Source organism: Strix uralensis, chromosome 8, assembly GCF_047716275.1.
Source record: "Strix uralensis isolate ZFMK-TIS-50842 chromosome 8, bStrUra1, whole genome shotgun sequence".
NCBI lineage: Eukaryota > Metazoa > Chordata > Aves > Strigiformes > Strigidae > Strix > Strix uralensis.
In genome coordinates, this window is record NC_133979.1 from 33,083,143 (window position 1) to 33,106,647 (window position 23,505).

General features: G+C 43.2%; 1 protein-coding gene across 3 annotated transcripts in view; it reads left to right on the plus strand.

Annotated features, from left to right (window-relative positions):
• C8H1orf21 (chromosome 8 C1orf21 homolog) overlaps positions 1-23,505 on the plus strand; it is a 126,712-nt gene that overhangs the window by 279 nt on the left and 102,928 nt on the right. The window contains exons 1-2 of one of the 3 annotated variants that reach the window (XM_074877112.1): positions 15,379-15,408; positions 16,319-16,417. The exons of 1 other annotated variant lie outside the window; for it this stretch is intronic. The gene's annotated coding sequence lies outside the window, so the exon portion shown is untranslated. Of the gene's footprint in view, positions 1-15,378; positions 15,409-16,318; positions 16,418-23,505 lie in introns of those variants that run through there. One more of the 3 variants, XM_074877111.1, reaches the window with a different exon arrangement.

A 23,505-nucleotide genomic window follows, 5' to 3' on the forward strand; every position in this document is an offset into this window, starting at 1 on the left:
GGGCCGGCGGCGGGCGGGCTGGGGCCCCGCTCCGGGCCGGGGTTGAGGGCCGGTTCCTCCCCCCCCCCCAGCACAGCGGGGCCGTGCCCGCCGCCGCGTCCCCGGCCGCCGCGGGGCCTTTTTATTCCCTGATTTCTCCGTATCCCGATCCCCACCCCCCCGCGCCTCCTCCGGGCGATGTTTTATTCATGACCCCGCCGGGCTTTGTACGGGGAGCGGGCGCCTTCCTCCGCAGTTCGCCAAGTGCTGCCAGACCCCGGGGCTGGGGGGGGGGGACGGACGGGGGGGTCGCGGCTTGGAGGCGAAATGGCTGCAGGGTGGGCAAGGTTTCCCCAGCCGGGCAGGCAGCCCGGGGTTTGAACGGCATCTGTTTGCTTTGGGGGGTGCCGGCGTTGCCGCGGCTCGGGAGGGGTGTGAGTGGGGTGGGGGGGGGGGGGGGGGTGGCGGGGGTGTGTGGAAATGTCTCTTGCTGCATTTCCCTCTGCTCGCAGGAGGGACGAAGCTCGCTGCAGGTCTGCCGGCCTCACACGGAGAAGAAACAAGTCTCTACGAGGCTTTCTGTAGCAGATTTTATATGTATCTGTATCTTCTCTTTCAAGGGTTCAGCAGCAAGCGTATTGCAACACCAAATGCCTGTAAGCCAGGCGGCACTTACACCATCACCGAGTTAACTGTAGATGTCAGACTGGGCTTGCACTGCTGTGATGTCAGATTCGTAATAACACGCAGAAATGGTGAATTCGGTGCGGGCTGAGCGTGATGGAGACGGCACAGACCCAGCTGGCGTGGACAGACTCGGTGGAGCCTCTTTCTTCCCTGGTGCTGGGCCTGCTGTGTAGGTAGTCCCCCGGCGCAGGCAGATCGTAGGGGCACTGGGATAATTGTTACAGATTCGTGGGTGACTGCGGACTCGGAGGAGCAGATATTTGTGCCAGGAGCAGAGACACTTAGCTTGCTTTCCCTTACCAAGGTATTCAGATATGTGTTGGTTAGAGAGTCGTTCGCTGATGCCTGCCTTGTCTAACTTCTGCAATGAGGCTGCTGCCATGGGTATCAGTCAGGAGGATGAATTTTGTTGTGTGCTGTAGAAAGCTGGCTGCGATCAATAGGCGGTGTTGTATTAGCCCCTGATACTGCCTCTTGATTTCTGGTGAGCTGATCGTGGACTGGTGAACTAAAGCTGAGGGATGCCAAAACACGTTCCTCACCTTATTTGATTGCCCGTTCACCTGCCCTTCACCTTCCCCATGCCGTGGTTGGTTCGGTTTCAGTGGAAGAATTCTGGTCCTGAGTCTGCTCAAAGAAATACGTGTGTTTTGGTTTTGCTTCTCTAACTTGCTGTTTGTTAATAGCTGTAAGGCTACGTGTTTCTGAAGATCTGGCTGGAGGTGTTTGCCCTTTGGCACAAGTGGAATGCACCGATACTGTTTGATGTCGTTTAACCTTATATTATCTTAAGTGTTGTATGATGAGGCAGCTTCCATTTGTTTTAAGACCTTGTGATGATGCAGTACAATAATAATTATGAATCTTCTCATTGTCTGAAGAATCTTTAAATACTACTCTGTCTTGCGAGGTACTTCATGTGTGTTTATTTGCAAGAGGTGCAGGCATGGATGAGCAGTGTTTGATATTAATCATGTTCGTTTTGGGGTGGGAGGACAGGAGCAGTTTGGCACTGGTACTTTAAGTTGTAATTTATGGGTGTGACGTCATGTGGTAGATAAGCTTTTATGGGATCTGCCATGTAAATTATGCCCTTTGTTTATATACGTGCAATTACTTGTTTTGAAAATCCATGCTGTATAGTTTGCTTAATAGCCTGCGCCGGAGCTGTGAATAAGATCTAGCAGAATGTGCTTTAATTGCGCAATATTGTTCAGCGGTTGAAAACGTTTCGCTTTACCTTGTGCTCGCAGCCTGCACCAGGTGTGAAGTTACTACATTGCATCTGCATGCTGCGATATGTCTTGTACGCTAGTCGGCCGTGAAGGCAGTGGCCAGGTGCTTCTATCTTCTTCTTTCTCTATTATCTGTTTCATTTTGTTTTTCAAAAGCAGCGGGGTGCTGAAATGAGTGATTTCAACTAATCCGCGCTGGAGAGAGCGGCTTGGTTATTTAAGGCTGCTGTAGTTTGTTATGCAATCAGATTAACAAAGGTTGAAATGATCATTCAACTTTGGGTAAACAAATGAGATAGATATATATATAACATCGTGGATTAGGGCGACTGCTTACATCAGAGCGATGTGCTGCAGTTAGGGTGTTGCAAATATTGGACAAAAACAAAGTGAGTGGACACAGTAACACGGTAAATAAGTTTTTGGTAAACTTCTTGAGATTGTAGTGCACTTACTGTTGATTGTCTGTACTCCAGGAGCTTCTGCAGTATGTTAGGTGCTGCCCGCATGCATGGGCAAACTTACTTTCAGCTTCGTTTAGTTGACAAGCAAAGGCAAACATCTTTATGCACAGCCTGATTGTGCCCGGGGTGCTGTGCAGGCTCTGGGCTAATTGCAGTGCAGGTGTTGGGTCTAGGAAGATGACCAAGGCTGAACTGGAAGCTTTTTAAATAAAAAAAAACGTAATTCCAGACACATTTCCTGAAGCTGGCAGCCCCTCAACCGGTCCATTATTAGTTGGCTATTTCTTCTTGTTGTCGTGGAAGCAGCATTGCTGCAGGAGAGATTTTTAAGGCTTGTCTGCCTGAATCCACTCAGAGAGGAGGCGATGACGCGCGCGCTGCGTAGCAAAGGCCGGCGCAGGCATCGCTGGTGTATCAGAGGTGAGACCCCGCCAGGAGAGACAAAAGCTGGTACAGAAAGGGAAAGGTGGAAGCCTGGGATGTGGGGGCAGCAGGTGGAGCGCAGGGAGGAGAGGGAGACGTTTATCGGCGTTAGGGTAGGGACCTCTCCTGTGCGTCCCTGCTCGGGCCCCGCTCTGCAGTGGCAGCGCAGTGATCTCGCGTGGGCTCTGGTGCTTTGGAAGTGGACCTCGCTCTAAAATTACTGTGGCATGAAATAAGCCTGCTGTTATTACAGTATGCGATGGTGTCGGGTGTTTGGGGAGAAAGGAGGAATAACTGACTCCTGACAGTCAGTTTTCCAGAGGCCTTCGTATTGATGTGGAGCCTGAGCCCTTCCAACCTTCCTCTCGATCAGGGAAAGGTAAGGTACCCTCGAGGATGCTGCTCTTCCATCCTTCAGCAGAAGATAACAGAACAGGACTATGTTCTGGATACATATTCAGAAATACTCTGGAAAGGGTTTTTTAAATTATTATTATTATTACTTATTTCCTTGCTGACTGTGTTTCATTCTATATTACCAGGCATCTAATTGCAAAGGGATTTCACAGGCACTTGCAAATATATATCACTATGCTACTGGCTGATCTTTGTGCTGTATAACGTATTTGTGCCTAAATGTACACAAGCACATTTTGGGTATACTGGAATCTAAAGAGGTACATTTGGGAATAGGTAATATTGTTAAAGCTGTATTACCGTAGGATGTTCACAGAGGAGGCGGTGTGGAATGTGATATGCAATCAGTAATTTTAAGACTATGTCTTTTACTGGTACTAGTCTACTTCAGCTCTGATTTATTAACAGGTTGGTATCTTGTCTTCAATTTTGTGAACTGAAAAAGAGCAGTTAGTCTTGGTCAGACTAGAGGTCTGTCTAGCTCAGTATTTTTTCTGATGGGGCCGCTTGCAGATGCGTAGGAAAACTGTAACTCCAGAGTTACCCTCCTGGTAAATCCTTCCAGCAGTCATCGCTCCAGGAAATCTTTGGGCTGGCGCTTCCATTGAGGCTGTTGTGTTTAATAGCTGCTGATGGATTGTCTTCTCTGAAAAATGTCTGATTTGTTTTGAAAAACTTTATGGTGTTAGTGTTCACAACATCCTGTGTTGGTGAACTTCTGGCATAATTGTGCACTCTGAAAAGGATTTTATTTGTTTTACGGCGTGCCATTTGAAGTGCCTGCCTTGTGATTTTATCTGAATTCTGGAAGAATATCTTTGGTTTTAGATTTTTATACAGGAAAGTACTATGTATGTGGATGTTAACAGGTCTTAGAATGTATATAAAGATAACTGCACTATGTTTGCAGTAAGGTATGCTCACAGCCCCATTTACAGTCGCCTTTCATAGATACGTACCATTACAGCTGTCACATTTAGGTGATTACATGCAAAAAAATGTTCAAATACAAGAAGTAATGTGATTTCTGCAGCTATACATCCTGCACATAGATTGCAGTAAGTCTTGATTCAGAACAACTTGGATGACAGAAGAGTTGCTGGATGCTGAGGAGTGACTTCAGCAGTGTTGTTTGAAGTTCTTGCCAAAGTAAATCTTTACAAGGTATCTGGTGCAACATCTTAGGGGGTGTGGAAGGATGCAGGGACCAGAATTTAAAAATTGTGTTAAAGAGCTTGAGGTTAAGAAATGCAGATTCCAGTAAGTGCAGCATCACTCAGTAAAAACACTGACTCGGTCCCTGAATTGTTCTTTGGGTTGGCTTTTGACATGCCATCCTGGACCATTTCAGAAACGGGTGGGTGTTAAAAAGTTGTGATTTTAAATTCCCCTTTTCCTTCGTGTGGCAGGGAAGCAAGAGCATCTGACTGTGAATTGACCTACAGTATTTGCTTTTTTACTGGTGGTCCAGGAGTCTGTCTGGATTACAGGGGCCATCTGGGTCACAGAGTTTGTTGTACTAGACTTTGGTATTGGTGGTAATGGCAGTTATATTTGGTGTATTGAAAGAAGTCCTCAAAAGGTTGATAATTTATTTGTTATTATGGCAGCTTCTGAATTCCTATTGATAAAAATTGGTACAATTTTCATGTTTGTAAAGCAAACAGAAAATCTTCATCTTGTCATTTCTACTGTTATTCCACCCTTGTCTGTAAACTTATGATTAAAGTGGGTGGAATTTCAGTTTACTGGTTTACGGGTGGGATAATAGTAGAGAGTGACCAGACAAACGTTTTCTGTTTGTTTTAAAAATAGAGACACTTACATAATGATGCTATACAGAACAACAGTACATACATATGGATAAGATGTCTGCAACCGAGTATTAATCCAACAGCATCCTTTGCCTGTGTGTCTGCTGTCGCTTGCATCAAAGGAAGGTAATTCTGTAGTGAAGAGGAGCCACTGCCAAGTGATTTAGCTGGAGTATAGGTCCAGTCCTGAACAGCCTTTAGGCAGGGCTCTGGGTTAGAGGCTTGGGGAAATAGATTTTTAAACCATTATGAGCTCTTAATTTGTTATCTGAACCAGGGAAAACCATTCTTTCTCTTTTGTGGAGCACTGTCTATCTGTTTGTGTTTTGAGTTGTTCATCTCTTAATGTGTGGTGTGTGCTTAGTAAAACTGAGGCCCCACTTTTGAGAGTGGAGTGCTATTGCTAATAAAAAAAAAAAAACCCAAACCAGTGAACATGTCTGAAAGCATCAGGATCACGTCAGGGTCTTTACTCTTACTGTGGAAGTGGCCTCAGTTTGTTTTTCCTCTCTCTTTCTCTCTCTCTCTAAGTAATAGACTTTATCCATCAAATTTGGAAAAAGATAAAAAGAAAGTTCACTTGAACTATGTATTTAAGAGAAAAAATTTTCCTGGATCTATATATGCAGGTGGGCATTTTCCCAAAAGTGTGTGTTAGGCGTTGAGGCCGTAACTATGTTGTTGCTAACCAAAATTCTAGCCCTGAACATATCTATAAATACCATAGCCTCACCCCTTTGAGTCCGTGAAACGATACGTAGCTGGAATCATTTTATACATCAGGATATAAAAGGACCTTGGTGAACTTGAGCTTTTATAATAAACAAGGAAAAGTTAATCCAAGTTGCCCAATAGACGAGTTTATACACACAAAGATGGCTCTTTATTCAGTGAGAAGGGACTTACCTTTTAGACTTTTCACTTGGGATTTTTATCTCATCCCATCCCAAGTTTTTATTAATAAAAGCAAAACACTTTAATGGGATTATGCGTGTTTGGCAGACAGGCCTCTGCATTTTAGAGTCGTGGCTAATTAGATCTGTGGAGCACGTGCGATTTAGGATATTGGGCAGGGGGATTGTTTTAGCAGGAAGACACAGAGGAAGGAAGAAATTGCTCCCCTTTCTTATGGTGGCGGCAGCATTTTCTGTGAACTTTGCAGGTTTCTAGATGACGTGCTGATGTTGGTGTGCTATTCCTGGGGAAACGGGCTTGTTGAAGTTCACCTTTCTATTTGGAGAATTCCTTTTGAATTGCTATTCAATAAAGTTCTGAGTATCAGATATTTGCACATCTCCACTAGAAAACAGTCTGAGGGAAGAATCGGCTGGTAAAACAAAACAAAAGCTGTCTTTTTAAGGGCTGGTAATGGGCTGTAAGCCCATTTCGGCTTCAACTTTGAGGGATGACTAAGACATTTCTCTGTTCTGACAATACCCAGTTTGGATCCTGCTGCTTAATTTTGTCTACAGGCCTGCTCATCTCAGCTGCATCTTAAAGGGAATGCAGCTGATGTGCACTAAATGTACTGACAAAATGTGCAGGAGTTTGGTCTTCTGTTGCAGATGGATTTACCCAGCACCCGTCCCTGGGAAGCCGCCTTCAGCAGCGGACTGTTCTCTGAAGTAGGGTGTTCAAAGATGCGGTTTGGGCTGCTGATCGTGGTCAGCCATGTGATGCTGAAGGACAGGGTACTGTTCCTTTTCTTCCAGTGCATTCGTGCTTGTTACGTACGCACAGTAGCTGTGGTCTGGTGGATACCCAGAGGCTCAGCTTTCTCTTCTGAGCCTTGATTTTTGCAGGAATCTGAAATAGCAGAACCCAAGCTGCTGAATAAGCCAGACTGAATCAAGAGGAGCAGATCTGGCGGTTCTTCCCTTCATCCACCGCAGAAATGCATAGAGGAGAAACTCGTATGAGTACTTCAGGGACTTGTTTTATTAGTGGGCGAAAGAAAAGCCAGCCAGGGTTTTCTAATACTATCTCTGTTATTTTTACCACTCAAAGTTCTTATGGACATAGTTCTTTTTTCTTATGATTTATGTTTTTAAATTACTACCTAGTTTTCAGGTGTAGGAGCTTATGATTTAAAAGTGTCTGGCCAGTCCTAAAAATGAAAATCAGAACCTCCCAATGAACAAGCTTCTGAGATAATTTCTGTTGTTTTCCCTCTGTATTTAAAAAAAAAAATAGTAAGAGGAAGCTGTATCCATTCTGCTTCGGTCATGTCAGATAAGGTATATCTTTGAGAGTAAAAAGTCTTGATGCTTGTGGGAGGAGGGGAGCGTTTCTTTCTTTTGTCTCAAACGTTGCAGCGGAGGATACTAATTAACCACCAAACAAATTGCATTTGGGGTAGTTTGCCTTTGCTATGGCAGTGAAAATGTTTTGTTTGGAAAAGCTGCGCAAATTACACCTGCAGGCGTTCACGTAGAGATAAATCAGCCCCTGACTGCCCCAAATCTTCCTGTTTCAGTCTGCAGAAATATGCCAGGAAAGCTTTTGAAATGGCAACAGCCAGTCTGCATGTTCTGGAGCAGATTGTGTACCGGAGACCGCGGCACAGCCCTGAGCAAAGACGTCAGCAGCGAGGAGTGACTGTCATCCCCAACACAAACAGACAGACTCCATCAGTGTGACAGACCAGCGAAGAGTGACGCAACACTAATGGGCAGATCATGATGATTGTCAGCTCAGAATATAGGGTTTGTTTGTTGTTCTTCCCCAACAACAGGAGCTGACTGAGGTGGATTTTCCTATAACTAGCATTCTGCATCTTTGACATTTTGGCAAGAGTGAGACTATTTCCTAAAAAAAAAATAATAATGGAATAAGAGGCCTCAGGCTTAGTAACAGCATTTAGGAGAATAATAAATGCTCAGCTTTGTGAAGCTACATTTGGAGATTTTTACAAGCATAATGGAAAATTATGCACTTGACTCTTCACTGCGTTGCAGTGGGATTCAAGGGACCTAATTTCCCTAAGACTATGAAAATCCCCAGCTTTGTGATATAATTTTTGTTTGCCTTTACACTTCTGTACTAGTCTCTGAGCCTTTTTTCATCCACAGCAAATGCTTGGGTGCTGCGACACAAATAGTTTAAAAGCCAGTGATTTGACAGAAGAATAGTTGGAGCTTCTTAGATGTGCAGAGACTGGATTAATCTGGCACTAGGGCAGAAATTTGTGAGAAGCCTGGTTAAGTGACTGGCTGGAGAGAGGAGGGGTTCGTGAAGTCAAAGTGACTTCTTCAGCCAAAGGGGGATCAGGCTGACATCATTATGATGGGGGTTTTTACCTGGCCTCTCCCACAGATTCCGGGTAGCTGTCATGTACTTCCTTTGCAATTGCTTGACATTCTGCGAGCTTATGCCTTAAAAAAAGACTCTTGAAGTGAAAGGCTTTCCAGAAGGTCATTAGAAATTTAATACTACAATTTAATGAGGTTTGTGAGTTACCTGTAACACAAATAACAGTGCTGACGACTGCTTTTCAATTATTAATTTTTGTACAGCATGTTGTTGGCCATTAAGATGGGTTGTCTATGCAAAGTGGTTCCATAAAATGCAAATTATTAGCTTCTATGTGGGTCAGAAAACATTCCATACTTGGTGTAACTCTTGTAGTTAAATGGACTCCTTTGTTAAGCAAATAATTTAAGCACCGGTTACTCTTAGCAGTGTCAAAAACATACATGAATTCTTGCTGAGTGTAAATAAAGCGTTTCAGCTTTGAAGGATGACTGCAGGATTTGGCTTGAAAGCTATTTTTGGGCCACGGGCACAGCCCAAAGCCGGGGGACGTACATGGCTCTGCTCCTGGAATGGCGTCAGGGTGGAGGATGACTCACTCACCCCTGCAACTTCCTCGTTGCTCCAGAAGGTAGTGATTTATTGCAGGTCTGTGTCAGCAGTAAATAGCCATCCACCCGGCGCTGATTCAGCTGCTCTGAAAGTGGTAGTTAAGGTTGTGCGCCCCATCTTTGCCTACTCAGTCCCTCCCAGCTCCCTTCCCACCCATCAGCTGCGGAGGGTGTAAACAAACACGTAGCCTGTCCTCCCCCATACTTTGACTGCCGGCCAGGCGGCCCGTGTGAGGCTGCGAGCAGAGATCCTGTTCTTGCAGATAGACGCACGGTGCACGCCAGCGTTGAGATTTGGACGGCGTTCCTGTTGAGTCAGGGAAGATTGGCTGGGCAAAGCCTGCGGGGTTTGGTCTTCTGAGGGCGCTGAGGTTGAAGCAATAGCAAATGTGGCAGAATCAGCACATAGTGCTGTTGCTGCTGGGTGAGAAATTGGTCCAAACCCTTCCAGGCCCTGCCCTGGCCTTCCTTTGTAGGCAAAACAGGTTGGGCAGCAACATGGGATCAGAGGAGACTACAGAGAGGAAGGTGAAGTTCACTGAGAACGTTCGTTAAGCATGAGAGGTCGAGGACTCTTGTTTTTCTGGGGTTTATGCTGGCTTGCAGTACACGAGGAGGAATTTCTTTGCTCCTGTTGTGATTAATGAGAGTAAGGCAAGAAATTGTTTTACTGCTGGCTTTCCCCTCCTGCCTGTCCTCCGAAAGAAATCCCATGGTGCAAAAACCCACCAGTCTAAACACCTGATTTTGAACTAAAGTAGTCTATTTCAGATACAAGAATGATCCTATCTTTGACTGACATGACCGTTGTCAAAGAATTGTGATGGAGAATAGCATCCTAATGGCAATACCTCCTCCCTTCTCTTCCACCCTGCTTTCCCAAGAGCTACTGCTATCCTGGGAAAACCCATCAAGAACCCACTTGTCACCACAGCCCATATCTTTTTAGTGGAGGGTAAATACCAGGGTAATTGTTGTGTTCCTGTATTTTTTTTGTCTTAAGCCAAATGCAGAAGAAACAGCTCCCTTTTCTGGGAAATTTTTGCATCAGCATATGCTTTGAAAAGGCACGTAACAGGCAGCTGTTGGCCGTAAGTAGTATTAGCCACTTCCTGAGATGCAGTCTCTCACAAGCAGGAGCTTAGTTTTAATGCAGTGCTTGTCAGAGGCAAAGGTGGGACAGAAGATCCCAGGTGAATTAACCATGCCAAGGAAACTATCCCCAAAAAATCTGCTGTGGATTTTCTGAGTGTGTGAGATCAGCTCAGCTTTTGGTCTTGGTTGTGACTGAATATCCTCAGGAATAAAAGCCACAAGTAAGAATGGAGGTGGCCCTGAAGATTCCTTGGTTTCGCTTTGATGGTTGCTACCTGGTTAATCGCACTGTCCTGTTTGCTGACAGATTCTCTTAATGAGTAAATTGGTGATCTCTGTACTTTTTCAGGTGTTCAATTCCCCATTCCTCTCTTCCCTACATATAATTTGCCATTCTTTCTCTTTACCTGCTGCCAGCTTCTGTGACATGTCATGAACGTGCCTGAATTGTGTTTTGTATTGAAACTGTGTTATTGCTTTGAAAATACTGAGCGTGGTTGGGTGTAAAAAAAAAAAAAAAAAGTAATGTGAGCTTCACAGTCTGCTGCTTCTGTGCCGATAAAGTTAAACTGTGCGAGTTAGGCTTGGTATCCGTAAGGTCTCTTCCAAGTGCAAGCTGAGCTGAGCTGAGGTGCTATCTGTGGGAATGCTGATCTGGCCTCAGTGTCGAGGGGAAAAAAACCAGTATTGGAGGAGATGCAGGGACCTTTTTGTATCATCAGACTGCATGACTGGTTTTGTATCTCCATTTGAATGTCAAAGAAGAGATGGAAAACAGAAGATGGGAGTGACTTTTGCCCTTAAGGTAACATATGCCTCCTGGTGGTAGGGATTGCAAGCTGGTTTACTGATCTCTAGTTCCGCATTTCTACCTAGTCGTTAGCCAGCACATCTAGTAGGTTCAAATGTTTGGTTAGTCACTGGAGGTACTCTAGGACAAAGTTTAAAACTGATGGAAACTGCAGTGGTCTAAGGTGCTGCATTCGTTGTACTTACCTGGAAATTCAGGAGTGTACCCTTGGTGCTGCGTGCAGCTGCCTTTAGCAATTCCCCTGGTTTTTATTCTGTTTGCTGCTTTCTTATAGATCTATACCAGAAAGGCTTGGATGAAATGAGTGCCCACAAGGAAAGTTTTAGGGAATATTGGGAAGAAGTATAAAGGAGAATGAGCATGCGCCAGAAAATCAGCTTCAAAGCATGTGGTAAGGAGGAAAAAATGTGCATGCTTCCAGATATTGCTGGAATAGAAGAACAGCATGATGTAGTGAATGGTGCACCAGGGTGGGAGCTGGGAGACCACAGCTCTTTTTCCCAAGAGGCTGTGGAGCTGCTACAACTGGAGTTGCTCATTCAGGTTCTTTGCAGCTGCGACGGTATCTTTGTGGCATGCAGCGTGGTAAGACTCTGATCTTGTTCTGTGCCTTGTTATCAGAAAAATAAAAACAGGTCCCTTTTCTCTGTTTTGAAATGTGGTGGGTTTTGTTTGTTTCTTTTTTTTTTTAAATCGAGTGAAATCTGGATTATTTTTCTAAATCCCTTGATCAACTTGAACCTCAGTTACTTAATTCTCTTCTCAAAAATAGTATTTGCTTTTCAAATACTATTATAAATTCAGAGTTATGAAGAAGAGTATTTCCTATTGCTGTCTATGACAAGTACTAATGCTCCCAGTTCAATCCTGGGGCTGGGATGTCCGTGGCTATTTCCTGATGGCTTTTGTAGCTGTTCTCTCCCTGCTTCTGCAGGGTGAAGACAGCGCTGATTGATTGCAGGTTTATATTGCTAATAACAATAAACAAGCAATTCTGACTCATTGGTCATGGAAGACAAGTACAATCAAATATTGTGGCTATGTTAATTTGTTTACATACAGGGAAATTATGTAAATATCAGTGCAGATTCGGTTTAGCCCCTGTGTGCACTTGCATTCAATACCCTGGGGCCAAAACTGGGTACTGCTGAAGTCACGGAGAATTTTGTTGTTGAGCTTAGTAAGCCTAGGATTTAGCTTCTGAATGTTTAGAGGCACAATGGTTTTTAATACTGTTAAATTGCTGTAGAAGAAGGATTCTTGTGGCTTTACACTACCATTAAAGCCATAATCACATGTGTGAAAGGACAAAGTAAGCTGAAAACATGTCTTTCTGGCTTTCTGACTGCCCTCTTTAGAAGGTGTACAGCTCCCCTGCACATGGCTTTTGGTTGTCCCCCAACCTCAACTCACTGCCACCCCCCCCATCCCTTCCTAGTGCCCCTAGCTGCCTCGTACAGACCGAAGCCTGCAGGCACCTTGGGTTTAGCATGGACTGAAAATTAATACTGAAAAAGAAGTTGAGAGTAATGGTTGGCCACCATGATGCCCAGCAAAGGAGGTATTGCATGGGCTCTCTCCTCGCACTGCTGTGCAGGTGAAGTTGTAACTCTCTTCATTTTGAGGTAGGAGCAGAGCCTGGGCATGTCGTTTCTGGGTCATTACCATCAAGAGCTGGTATCAGAAAGCAGAGAAATGGTATGGAGAGCAGGAATAGTATGTCTGTTCATAAATGTATTAAACAAGGAGGTGTCAAGGTAGAGGGCTGGAGATGAAATGTGAAGAGCTAAACAGCTGATGGCACGAGGCTGGAAATGTGAGCAGGAGAAAATGAGAGAGGGACTAACGAAACCAAAAGGTGCTTGCTGTTGAAAAGGAAATTGTGTAAGGGCTTGTGTGTGCTTTGCATTACTATCTTAAGGTGTGTGGTCAAGGGGGCAGAAATGATCAAATGCTTCCTTCTCTTGTTCTTTATTATGAATAAAAGCTTTCTGAGAGAGAGGCTCAGAGCTTGTTTTCTGTAGGCTGCAATGCAGGATGCTGGGCTTCATGTTGCTTTTCCTTTTAGAGGTGGCAATGCAAGAAATCAACCTGTTGAAACAATGAAGACAGAGCCTGCTCTCCAGTGGTGGGCTGTAACCAAGGGGTGGTGGTGCCACATCCTAAAGCTGGGTCTTGGGCTGGTCACCCCCTGATGCCAGTGACACCCCAGGTTTGTGGGGGAGGCACCAAGTAGTGCCTGGCTCTTTGTGCACCTTTTTCTTTTAATGAGTGAGATATAGTTGGGCTGGATTCAGCCAGCAGATTTGCCATTTGAATCATGCTGACCAGTGTCTGTCTAGCTATGGGCAAGGGAGAAGAGGAAGGAAAGGATTTGGTCTCCAGTTAGGGTTTTTCTACAACTCTGAAATGTTAAAGATCAGTCAAAAAGGCTGTAAATATTCCAGTTGTGAACTGCAGTGATTTTGCTTAATGTGCTTCATTGATTCTCCCTGTCATCTTTTCCAGGTGGAAACACTTAGGAGCAGTATTTCTTCTGTTCTCTGGCTGCACCCCTTGTTTCTTCCCTAAACCTTCTCTTTTTCTACCACAAACCACTTAGATAACTGGTATTATAGCAAAATAATCACCACTTGTGTTAGTTCCCTGATTCACAGCAGTGCTGGTCTGTACTCTGGTATTTGAAATTGCAAGACAGACAAATAGACAAGTGTGCAAAAGGTAAAGCAACATCAACAAGAAAAAAAGAAATTGTATTTGATTAAAATCCATTTTACCCTGGTACCTTAACTATAGCTAATTGTGTCTTTTGCGGGAGAACTAAAGGTAAGGATGAAGTTTCATGGATGAGCCTTCATTTGTTGAACCTGGGATGGGGCTTGATGGAGGAAATCACAGGTTCGTTGAGGCACTGACATACTGTTGCTAAAGTGGGGGCAGTGGCTGACCCTGCAAACACTGGCTGTGGGAATAATCGACTCATGATTTCAGTAACTTTTACTGGCTAATGGTCCTGCTAATGTGCCTGCTTTGTAGGATTGAGGCTTGTTTGTATTTCTGTTTTATGTCCACCACCCTTACTGTCTCGTGTTGTGCAGCAGACCTGCAAAACCTAAACCAGCATGAATTTCCATGGAGTTTCGTGTTGCCACTTGTGTTGACACACAGTATATTTGACAGGAGAAGTACTGGCAGGACACCAAAGAACAGGAGCTATCTTGTGGGCCAGCAGATGTAATGGAGGTAAGGCACAGTGCCTGCTGCAGTAGGGCCTCGTATCCAAGACTAAGTGCTTTAGTGCTGGTTTTGAGTGGGGAGGTTCGTGTGTGTAGTATCTGCAAAGTCCTAGGCAACATAGAGTTGCGTCACAGGTGTCTTCTTTATTGGTTTAACATTTTAAGGAGTTTCTAAATATATAAAATGCTAAAAGCTTAAACTTAAAAAACCCTCACCTTTAAAGAAGTTCCTTGGTTAACTTTATTTGTCATTCAAAATGATTTTATTATGGAGCTTCCTCTTGCCAGCACTAACACTATTTCCCATTTTGGTTTGCTTTTCTTAAATTTCCCCTTGCCATGTTATTGTGTTATGTTGGCACAAGGAAACTCTGGATGAGGTCAGGTGTCATTCTGGGAAGCACAGTCATGACTTTTGGCAAGGAGGTTGGGTTCTCAAAGCTCACAAGATAGAGAGGAGCAACCGAGGGTCAGTGGGGAACAGGGAAATAGGCAGGAGAACCCGATAGACAACCCTGTGCCATGCTGATTGATCCATGTTGACTTGCTGTGTTGCATTTAGTACAACTTTAGTTACACCTTGAAGAGGGAAAAGTTGTGCTTGGGTTGGGGTAGGAGAGAGAGTTACACGGTGGTTTCGGTGCTTGCTTCATCTGTATTTCTACAGATCAAGTAAAGATTCCTACCCTTTCCCAGGTATCTGCTTTTGTTTTCTGTTAGGTGCAGGACGAAATGGACCTTTAGTCTGACCTGATGTAGTTGAGAATAATTCTGCATTGTCAGCTCATCTTTAAAGTCTTGCGTGGACTTGTGGGGTCAGCGTAGAATGGCTTGTGGGACCAGGAGGTTCCACTGCAGGCTTCCTGGGGAAGGAATTGCCTCTTTATTTGTTTCTGTATGTCCCCCACTCAGCTTATTGGATAACAACAGTTCTGGAAAGCAGAGGAATATGATGAAACTTTGCTGTCAAATTTAAAAAAAAAAAGCAAAAAAAAAAAAAAAAAGCCCTATTTCAGCCACACATATAAGAGCAGAGGGCTGAAAAGATGGAGCCTTCTTTTGCCTGTGCTGTGCTACTTGTCCTTTGGTTTCCTGTATGTGAAATGGTATAAAAATGCAAACCACCTCTACGCAGCACATGGGGATGAACAAGTAAAATCTCAGTGAAACTGCAAAGTGTTTCCCCTGTTCATAAAATGGAGCAACTGTTCTGTTGGGTTGCAAGGGGGGCGTTGCCTATCTTTCATTTCTTTTACGATGTTTTCTCATTTTACTCTCAGATGAGTGCTAAAAGAAGTGCTGGGTTTTTTGCAGTCTTCGAGGAATGATGGATTATCATCCGTTGAGGGACTGTCTAATCAAAATAGTGAATTTTGAGCACCATGTGAGTGCACTTTCTCCTTGCATGTTGTTACTCAGTGACTATGGTGAATGAATGCTTGCTAGTGGGAAAACTCATTTTCATGTTTATACGCTTAATGATTTGTTTTGATAAAAACCAATATTTTTAGTCTCTTTTAAGCCAGTGGAAAAATGAACTTACTTTTAGAGTTGGTTGCTTTTTGTAAGATTGCACTTTTTTCCCCCAAAGTCTGCAAGTAGCATTTTCCCTCATGTTTCCTGCCTCCTCACCTTATGCATCACCAATCAGAATACAATTTTTTTTCAACCAGGTTTAACTTTTACAGTAAATTAAGAATACATTCTGTTCTCCATCAGATTCCTCCCTTAGCTGAGGACAGCATATAATGACAGAAGTGATTAGCCAGCAGCTCTTTAAGCATAAAGGGTTTGTAATGTCCAGCCACTTGAAATGCCTCTGTTCTTTTAAGATGAATGGGAGTACTGCAGCCTGTGACTGCATGCCATCCTTCAACGTCCCCTCCTCAGTTTTAATTACCACTAGACCTGGCTGAAGTTTGCTTTCAGTTTATATGACAAAAATAGATGTAGGGTTTGTGGACTGAGAGTCATGCCTATGTGCTGGGGTGTGTGGTTAAACAAGTGTGAGTCTAGTGCGTGGTTAGAGCTCTGCTGTTTCTTTTCTGTGTTTCTGACTTTCAGTCAAGTTCTCATCAGCTTTTTTTTTTTTTTTATGAGTGCTTTATAAGCCAAGTAGAACTTATTTTTTATTAATTTGATGAGAACACAAGCAAAAATACAAAACAAAAGACAAATGCATACGTATAAGAAAATACCTGTACTAAAGGTTCTCCTTATGTGAATTCTGTTTTAAGTGAATGGAAAGCACAGATTATTTGTGTGTGTATACACAGACATTTTTTTCATCACAGAAACTACTGCAGATGACTTGGTAGCAATACGAAGTGGTGTTTGACTGGGTGTCAAAGCCTGCGGTGGATGGCTGTCTGCTGTGTACCCCTTGGATGCAGGTTTGTGGCCGCAGACGCCCGTCTGCCACTCCCACCCCTTTCTGCTGCTCACCCGTTACCACGGGACTGTGCAAAATCCTGTGGGTAAGATGACTTGCACAAAACATTGATTGCTGTGATACTCGTTTCACTCTTAACGCCACTTAGTCACGGTATCCACTGATGCAGAAGAAATTATATGCTCTGTGCAGATGTGAGAGCAGTAATAGTATAAATGCACATGGTTCTGAAAAGTAACTAATCAAAGGCGCAAGTGTCTGTAACATAATGGATACATGATAACTGAAGGTATATTTGTAACATTAATAATAATGTTTATTGTAGCTTTTAAATAAGTAGCGGTAGGTGTGGAGATGCAATAGGGCAGATTGCAGCACAGGCCAGCTGCCCAAATAAGTAACCAGTGTCCCCTGACATCCCCGAGATTAGTGCTGGTGACAGAGTCACTACCTGCGATTCCAGGTTTGGTACCTTTTGCACATTCTCAGTTAATTAGTGATTTATGTGCAAATTGAATGGGTTTGCAATGATTATTGTGGTGTCTGCACTTAAGGAAGCATGTACAGGTATGTAAAGATTTTTTTGAGAAGCAGGTGGGTATAGCACAGATAGACCATGGCAGCACCCAGTGCCAGGCTTAGGTTTGGCTTCTACTGGCTCCTTTTGCTTTGCCTTGTTCACCAAAGATCCGCTTACCCTTAACTTTCACTCCCCCTCCCCCCTCTTTTAAATGTGTTAATTGACCTTTAGCCGAGAGGTTTTGCTGCCTAACCCCTTAGAAGGGAGAGCCAATCTAAACGTTCAAGCATTGTATATGTTCAAACACTTTGTCTGGGCTGATCTTCAGAAGCATGAAGCAGCTACACCAGCAAATCTGCTTGAGCATCACCTGTGGTCTGGAGCTGTGGAAACCCATCTTGGTTGTGTTTGTAGTGTCAGCAGTTGCCCTGCTCTCGGTGGCTTTCCTTTCTCTTTTGTCAGCTTTGGGAGGGAGCAAACGAAGCAGAAGGAAAAGATAAGTGGAGGCTGAAATGCATATTTAAGAACGTCACTGACAAATAAAGTTGCCACTTGATTTCTGCAGGAGGAGCATTTGCCAGAGCCTTGCCAAATACTCCAAAAAAGGAGCTGGAGAATGTTAAACACAAAACGCATAGCATTTCATGGGAGTTTATTCTGTTGTTTCAGTAGTGACTCATCTCCAGGATGATCCATCCACTTCACTGTGTATATGTGGGGGGAAAAAAGCCCTGACAAAGGTCTCAGATCCACCTACAAAATGCAGTGTCCTGTTCAATTATTAGTTAAAGCATCTGAGTACCTTGAGCCCTTAAGCAATTTTGAGAGTTGTGCTGGCAAAAGATGTTTGCAGTCAAATCTTGTTCACTTTTTGTGTTAAGCATCCTATATTTTTAAGAGAGTGTGGGACGAGAAAGAAATGGTAGTTATGGACAGAGGCAGAAGCGGTAGGTATGATTTTCTTTTTCTGGATGGGGACAGGATTGTTGTTTTTGAAATCTCGGGAGTTGTTAGGGCATCACTTTTTCCTTTCTGTACGTCACATTTTTGGCTAACTAACTGACCTGGAAATTAAAGATCAGCATTTCAGTGTGTTTTTCAAATGGTCCGCTTCCTGATGCGGCTGTTGAGAAAGCTGTGGGCTCCTGTCTTGATTTTCCTCCTGCCCCTACTCATCGTCCTCTGAAGGCAGCAATGAGTACAAAAACAGGAAGGGGGAATGATAAAGTGTGGGAATAAAGTGAGAGCTGAGTTAGCAATGCCAGAAGGAAACAGCTTTCTGACAGCAGCCTTGCTTCTGGTGGAAAAATAAGCCAGAGGTGAACCAACTTAAAATACTTCTGAAAATGGAGTTCTCTCTCTTGTCACTATCTTCTGTAAGCTCTTTCTACAATTTTTTAATGCAATAAAGTAGAAAGAATGCCCATTGTATTGACTGGATACTGGCACTAGTATTTTAGCAAACACCTACACAATATACGTGGACTAAATTATCTAAAGGGCTTGTTAGCATATCATCTGCATGCAAAAGAAAGTGATGATGGTGATGGAGGCTTCTTAGAAATTGAGTGAAGTACTCTGGCTCCTCTGTGTTGTGCCTCTGCGTGTGAAAGCTGCTGCTTTTTCCTTCAGCCCTTTTTTTTTTTGCATTGTATCATTCCCCAGATATTGTGCAAATTGATGGAGTGTTATATATATAATATTGATATTAATTGATGGAGTGAGATATATATATTCATATATATATATTCATAACATTCCCCCATGGAATTGCTAGAAAAATAGAGCTGTATTATATGGCAAAATGTAACATGGGATGTGAAAGCCTGTTACTGCTTTACTGCCTTTGCAGAGCCGCTGGGCCTGTCCCAAAGGTTTGGGGGGACTCTCTTGATTCATCAGATGTTGCATGTGCTCCTCTCGTGTAGGTGCCAGCTGGTCAACACAGATGCTCTTTTGACTCTTCCACATGGCACTAACGTTTCCATCTTCAAGAGCAGCGTAATGCCAAGAACGAGTGGTGTCTTCTGACTCTCTGTGTTCAAATGAGTCAACCCATAAATCAAGAGCACCGTGGTTAATGAGTCCACCGTGAAGGTCTGGGGGGGGAAGAGGGCATCTTGCAAATGCTGAGAACATTGTCAGCCTTCATCAGGGAGCTACCAGGGACCAACTAAGACAGGGCTACCATGTAATTTTTTTGCTGTTTCCCAGTTTTGTATTTCAACTGGAAAAAAAAACCCCTTGAGAACAAAACTTCAAAACTTTTGGAAAAGATTGTCTGGGTGAGAAGAAACGGTACTATGGAAATTCCTTCCTAAAGGGAAATGTCATCCAGAGGCTCAGCTTCAGGCTTGTTCACTGTGAGTGTGGTAGCTTTATGAGCTCATCTCCAAGCAGAGAAGAGCCGAATTATGGGATACGGGCACCTGTGTCTCTAAGCCTTCAGAGCTTGTGATGGAGTAACGAGGGTAGTACGTGAGAAAGGAGGGCATTTAACCAAAAGACTTGGAAGTAAAACCACTCAACTTATGACCCTTCTGTCTTTTGATGTTGGTCTGGTCCTGTGCAGAAGATTTCCTAAAGATCTGCACAGTGGTACAGGCTGGGCTTATTTTAGAAGCAGCATGGCAGAAATTAGGGTGAAGTGTTGTATTTGACTGCAGTTTGACATGTGTCAAAATAACATAGTATGGCCTAAATAAGAAATGTTTTCTAACAAAAAAGAAATGAACCATTGGGAATTATGGTAAATGTATGGGAAGCTATGAAATTATTTATTAGAAACAGTGTATCCTCTGGGTTTGCAAAAAGAAGTTCTGTTTTTAGCAAGAGAAAGCTATATTTACATGATGATCAACATGATTTAATGGTTACCAACTGATTACAAGGGAGCTCTCTTTAATAAAATAGCTGCCAGTAAAAATGGAGATGATGATTTGGGTTGCCTCACTGAGAATTTACATTACTTGAATTTAAATAAGTGTATCCTACTTTGTACAGAAACTGAGTTAACTATTTGTGCAGTGTCCTTAGCGTCAGCTGTGAAGATTATGTAGGTTGGAGGTAAATTCAGTATTTTCCTGTCCAGCCCCAGGTGTCCATCTCTTGGCCAGGAGACTGAGACAGGGTGCCTTTTGTTCTCAAATTGTAGATATGAAGACAGCCTTCAAAGCCAGTCCTTTTCCCATAGCAGCCAGTGGAAGATGTGCTTTGGAAAAGGATTATGCCATTGTTACTTTTTGCTTTCCTTTTTCTTTTCATGGTTTTCTCCACAAAAATGTCCATGGCTTTTGAGCAGGTCTTTTTTCCTCTGTTGTCATCTTAAGTCTTTCAAAGCAACAACAAAAAAAATACCTTTTTCCCTATTTTCTCTTAGGAAAATTTAGTAGGCTGTCCAGCCAATGCTTTTGTGAAGTTCATAGAGCACATGAAATAGCGGTAGAGCAAAGCCATCCACCAGTAAAAATACTTGATCTACAGAACAAGTTGTTTCTGAGAAAAGTTGAGTAATGCTTGATTTGATTTTGTTTTGGTTTGGTTTCTTGGCTTCCAAATCAGTGTTGAAAAATACCTGCCAACTGTAATTATTTTACTGGAAGCTTAATTCAAGGTCTAATTTTACTGGAAGCCCGAAGGAGGGGAGGAGACCAGAGCTGGAGAATGGCATCTGATGTTGAATGATGGCGATGTCAGACATACTTAAGATAAACAAACTTGCTGTTAATAAAATAAACACACAATGATGCTTTTGGCCCAACATGGTGAATGGACTCCACAGAAGTACTTGTAGCAAGCTGGCTGTTTTGCTGCTGGTAACAAAAGCCTTTGCTGGTGGTTTTGGTCATCTTTCACCAAAACCTCTTGGCAGGCGTGTAACTTTGAGCCCTCAAGTTGGTTGTTGTTCAAGTGTGTGTGTTAAGTGCTTTGGCTGAAAAGAAAATCAGTGCTATTCTGATAAGGAGATTGAAAATATTAAGTTACTTTGAATACTGACTTTCCTTAGTGAGATTCAGGTTTGCTGTTTCCAGTTGTTAAAAAGCTCACTGTCATGCCAGTATTTCTCCATCAGGGAACCTCCTGAAGCAAATCCAGCACTTCCAGATGGGTCTGCTAACACCTTCGTTGTCCAAGTTTCCTCTTAAGGAGGAGAGAAAGGAAGGGGGGAGGAGCAAATTTTTGAAGTGAATCAACCCAAAATGCAGGCTGTGCAGGAAAGTACTTAATTTCTTCCACATTCTTGACTTCCTTCCACAGATGGAGCATCACAGAAGTGCAGGTACAAAGAGGTAGCTGCTTGAGACAGGTAAGTTACACCTGATGGCTTTGTGTCAAGCGAAAAACCCCAGTGGTTTATCTTCACGCCTGAGAGGAATGATTTGAGAGGAAGCATCTCTCGTTCTTACAATTTGAGTTTTCTTGATAGGATTCTAGTCATACTTCTGCAGTTCTCCCGTCCGTGTTCAGGGTGAGCTGCGTTCCTGTTGTTAGTTGCTTCATCGAGTGAAAGATCAGACCCCCAAATCTTTTGGTTAACTTTAATCAACAGTTTATGTAGCGTGTGTGCCTTCTGGTTTTGTTATCCATCACAAACGCACGTGAGGAGTCCTAACTGCAGTTCTGATACTTGCAAAATGTTCCTGAAATTAGACAACAAAGGATTAATGTTTCAGATGTGCTTTGTGTGAAGTGTTTGCGGAGCAGAAGGGTTGTGGCAGGAGCAGTTAACTTTCTGTTTTAATAGTTTAGGCAAATATGTTTGGGAACAACACAGTGGGAAACTATTTTCATGTTGTTCTCAGGGTAAAAAAACAGCTATCGAGTGTGCACTGGGCAGGACAGTGATGGTGCTGGGCACAGCTCAGTTCTGTAGCTTGCTGTGAGAATGAAGACAGATGAATAGGTTACATGGGGAAGGGGACTCTCTCCTCCCTCACCTGCTTTTTCCTCAGGGGAAGAAAACCCAAACCTGTATTTTTTCTCCATTTATATATTGAGAATAAACTTTAAAGGTATTTATAAACCACAGGGTTTATCTGATGTGTCTGGTTAGGCAAATCAGCAGAATCTGTTTGGGGAAGGAGCCAGGGAGGGTATCACTGCCTTTCTTTTAAACTTCAGGTAGAATCTTCAAATTAGAGGTTGCTGCAAGTCCCCTCCAGCATGTTTCATATAATTTGATATTTATGCACTGAAAGCCTGTCTAGACTCTTACCAGTTGTGTTTATTACATACAGCGTCAATCACTGCGTGTCTCTCCTTGTCAGTTTGTATATATAAGGTTCATCCTGATCTGCTTGCATCTCCCTTTTCCCCATAAAACTCCCCCCAAAAGTCTTACCTCCTTTTCCCCATAAAACTGCTTGTGCCGGGCGCCCGGCAGCGCCCTGGGCACCCATCTTGTTTGTGAGCACAGTCCGTTTTGCCGATGCTCCAGACTTGCTGCATAGACCTCAACTGACTGGATCTGCTTTATAAAACCATCTTTCAAGCTGAGGGTGATTCATTGCATTGAGGGGCTGAAGGCTGATCTATTTTAATCTGGAACCTGCTGCAATTATGTTTAGTTGTCTCTTTGCCCGTATGTAAAATGGGAATTGTGGTACCCTCCATCTTCTGAGTGGTACCCTCCATCTTCTGAAAACCTGTCCCGATGCCTGAAATAAACAGCGTTTTATGAGGACTGGATGATAGTAGTCATAGTGTTTATCGTTAAGCCTTTTTTGAGTTTTCTGTGGGTTTGATGGAAGTAAAATTAGTTTTAATAGGAATTGCAAATTGTCTTCTGTTTGACCTTGTGCTAGTATTTGTTTATCTTCTATTTTATATTTTAATGATAGGCTTTTTCGAGGCGACTGCTCTTGCTCTGTGTTTACACAGTGTCCAGCGCAGTGGGATTCTTTCCCATGCTACTCCTACGTACTACAGATATTTAAGTAATAATGAAATTTCATGCAGCTCTCCCTTTTCTCCTACACAAACTGCTTTAAACCGTTCAACTCCTCCTTTCACCTACCTTATCTGAAACCCTGTGAATTGTGCCTGGAATTGTTTTGAGCTTGTCAGAGCTCTCTGCTGCCTGTTTAGTAACAAGAAGCACTGTTTACTTACATACTGGTAAATCCTTTATATTAAACAAGAGCAGAAGCTGTTTTCTGTGTTCTGAGGACTTCAAGAAAACTTGAACAACAAACAGTTTTCCCCTTTTCTTTTCTAAACGCTGAAATAATTGCTTCTTGCGGAGGCATCCTTCACAGAACACGTGCCTAAGAAAGAGGCGAATCCGAAATCTGTAGACAAGGGATTAGAAAGTCAAATCCCAGTTTGGAAGGTAGATATATTTATTCTCTGTGTTCACACTTGTTTACAATAGATACAATAGTATTTGGGGTTTTGTCTATCTGTTGCTGCTTCTGGAAGTACTTTGCATATTTAATTAACAGTTTCACATTTGAATTATTCCCCAACAAATTCTTGCTTCCCATTATCGGTTTCTTTTTTTCTGCTGTCATCTGAAACTCTTCCTTTCAAGTACAAGAATTAAGCAAAACTGGAGATCTTGTTTCTGC